The 2,508-nt window shown below is 37.0% G+C and overlaps 1 protein-coding gene across 8 annotated transcripts in view; it reads right to left on the bottom strand.

The window, feature by feature from the left end:
- Positions 1-1,960, bottom strand: part of Cplane1 (ciliogenesis and planar polarity effector complex subunit 1) — a 150,240-nt gene extending 148,280 nt beyond the window's left edge. For 4 of the 8 annotated variants that reach the window (XR_007347469.1, XR_007347470.1, XM_048802882.1 and 1 more), the window contains exon 1: positions 1,873-1,960. The gene's annotated coding sequence lies outside the window, so the exon portion shown is untranslated. The remainder of the gene's footprint in view (positions 1-1,872) is intronic. The other 4 variants (XM_048802883.1, XM_048802884.1, XM_048802886.1 and 1 more) reach the window with 2 other exon arrangements.
- Positions 1,961-2,508: the final 548 nt, after the last annotated feature.

The following is a 2,508-nucleotide window of genomic DNA, read 5'->3' as shown; positions in this document are numbered from 1 at the left end:
ACCTCTACCCCATTAAAAAAAAAAAAAAGAAAAGAAAGAAAAAAGGAATGTGTTTGAAGGAACACATCTGGGATAGTGAGCAATAAGTGCTCAACATGTTATAGTTTACTAATGATTATACTGATAAAAGTGGCAGATGTGGAAAGTTACCATTTTGCAAACATTATAGGAAAACTGATTCTCAGGCCACATTTATCAACACAGATGCTAAATCAAGCAGAGTAGAAGTCAGTAATCTGATAAGGAACAGGATATTTACATAGTCTGCAAGTATCTCCCTACAAATTACTTATTAATTTGAAAAGAAAAACTAGCAGTACAATGGAGAAAAGGGATAACATCTTAACCATATAAGGGGTAGACATGATGCTCTTCTAGATGTTATCATCTGAAAAACGACATATTTGCTTATATAGTATTCCAACCTCAAAATGCTAATCTAAGTCTATTCATTAAAAAAAAATTCAGAAAAATGACACCAAATAATGGGTTATAATTTCTTAAAAATGTCAGTGTCATGAGAAACAAAGGTTCAGGAGTTGTCTCAAATTAAACATGATTGGGACTGGGACTGTAGCTCAGTGGCGGAGCACTTGCCTAGCATGCGTGAGGCACTGGGTTTGATCCTCAGCACCATATAAAAATAAACAAATAAAATACAGGCATTCTATCCATCTACAACTACAAAAAAAATTAAATTAAACATGATTAACTATACAAGGTAAGTAAATGGAATAATACTCTGTACTGCATCCTGTAACAGAAAAGAAAATACGCTATAAAGAACATTATTCTGAAAAAAAAGAACATTATTCTGGGCGGCTGAAGTTGTGGTTCAGTGGTAGAGTGCTTGCCTAGAATGTTCGAGGCACTGGGTTCGATTCTCAGCACCACGTAAAATAAATAAATAAAATAAAGATATTGTGTCCATATACAGCTAAAAATATTTAAAAAAAAGAACACCATTCTGAGACAGGCATGCGCAATGGCACATGCCTATAATCCCAGCAGTTCAGGAGGCCAAGCAAGGCAGGAGGATTGAGAGTTCAAAGCCAACCTCAGCAAAAGGGAGGCAGCTAGGCAACTCAGTGAGCCCTTGTTCCTAAATAAAAATATAAAATAGGTTATGGTACCAGTACCATGCTGTTCAAGAGCTATGTAATGTTCTGACCAACCAATAATATATATATATATATATAAATAAAATAGGAATGGAAATGTGGATCAGTGGTCCAGTGCCCCTGATTCAATCCCTGGTACCCACCTCCAAAAAGCATTATTCTGACAACTGGCAAAATTAGAATATAAACTACAACATAGATAAAAGTGATGTGCCAATGCTACATTTTCCAAATTTGACAATTGTACTTGATTATAAAAAAGCATCATTGCTCTAAGGAAATACACATTATATTGATTATTATAGAGACAAATACATGAATGCATGACATACCCAACCCATTCTCAAATAGTTTAGAAAAAAAAAGTATTTTGAAAGTCAAAATAGCTTCTAGATAGCATGTGTATGCACATGTATAAACAGAATAAAGCATGAACAAATATAAACTGGCTAATCTGGGGGGGGGGGACGTAGAGTACTTTAAATTATTCTTTTCTGTAAATGTGAAATTATTTTAAAATAATTTAAAAAGACAATTGGGGAAAATTGAACATGATTCAGTAAGACATTAGAATATATCAGTGGCTATTCTAACAGACTGAGTCTACTAGTCTACTGGATGGTGTCAAGGAATTAATGTTAATTTTGGTTCTGTGTGACAATTCTATTATGGCATATATGTATATATTTTTTAAAAAGGAGTCCTTACATCTTCTAGGTATCACAGATACAGTATATACTTAAGAATCTACCTGAGGGATTTGCTTTAAGATACTCCAGACGTATATACTTAAGATCTCCAATTAAAACATAAAGGATAAAGATAAAGACAGTTAATCACTTTAGATTTTGAGGATGGAGCCATGAGGACTTGACGGATGGCCTTCCATCTTGAAGAACTCTAAAAATCACCTCTTGTTATATAGCAGCTGTTTCTGCTACATACTGCACTGCCTCTCAAAACACTAATGCTAGTGGATGTTTAAAAACAAATATCACCGAACAAAAATAAAATTAAAGAAAAATCGATCACACAAAATATATTAGGAGGAGTAATACAATACAAAGGTCTACAGGGGCCACCTTTCTTGAAAACAAATCGGTGAATGCAATTTCAAAGGACTAATTCAAGTTCTGCTTTCCACCGCAGACACCCCAGGAAATCGCATCCATACCTCAGTGTTCAATTTACCACTAACCAGGGTCACCAATCGGTCTGCTGGTGACGCTGCGGCAGCAGTCACCCCAAGGAACCCTCGGGGGCGTCCCTCGGGGCCTACGAAAAGGCTCGGCTGCAACCAAGAGGTGCAGGGGTGCGGGCCCGGGCCTCCCGCAGGCACGCAGGGGGACCTCGCTGTCTAAGGACCGGGCGGCCGCAGCGCGAAGGG

This window comes from Marmota marmota, unplaced genomic scaffold, assembly GCF_001458135.2.
Source record: "Marmota marmota marmota unplaced genomic scaffold, marMar, whole genome shotgun sequence".
NCBI classification, from domain to species: Eukaryota; Metazoa; Chordata; class Mammalia; order Rodentia; family Sciuridae; genus Marmota; species Marmota marmota.
The sequence above is the reverse complement of the archived record's forward strand: the minus strand, read 5'-3'. Positions and strand labels throughout refer to the sequence as shown.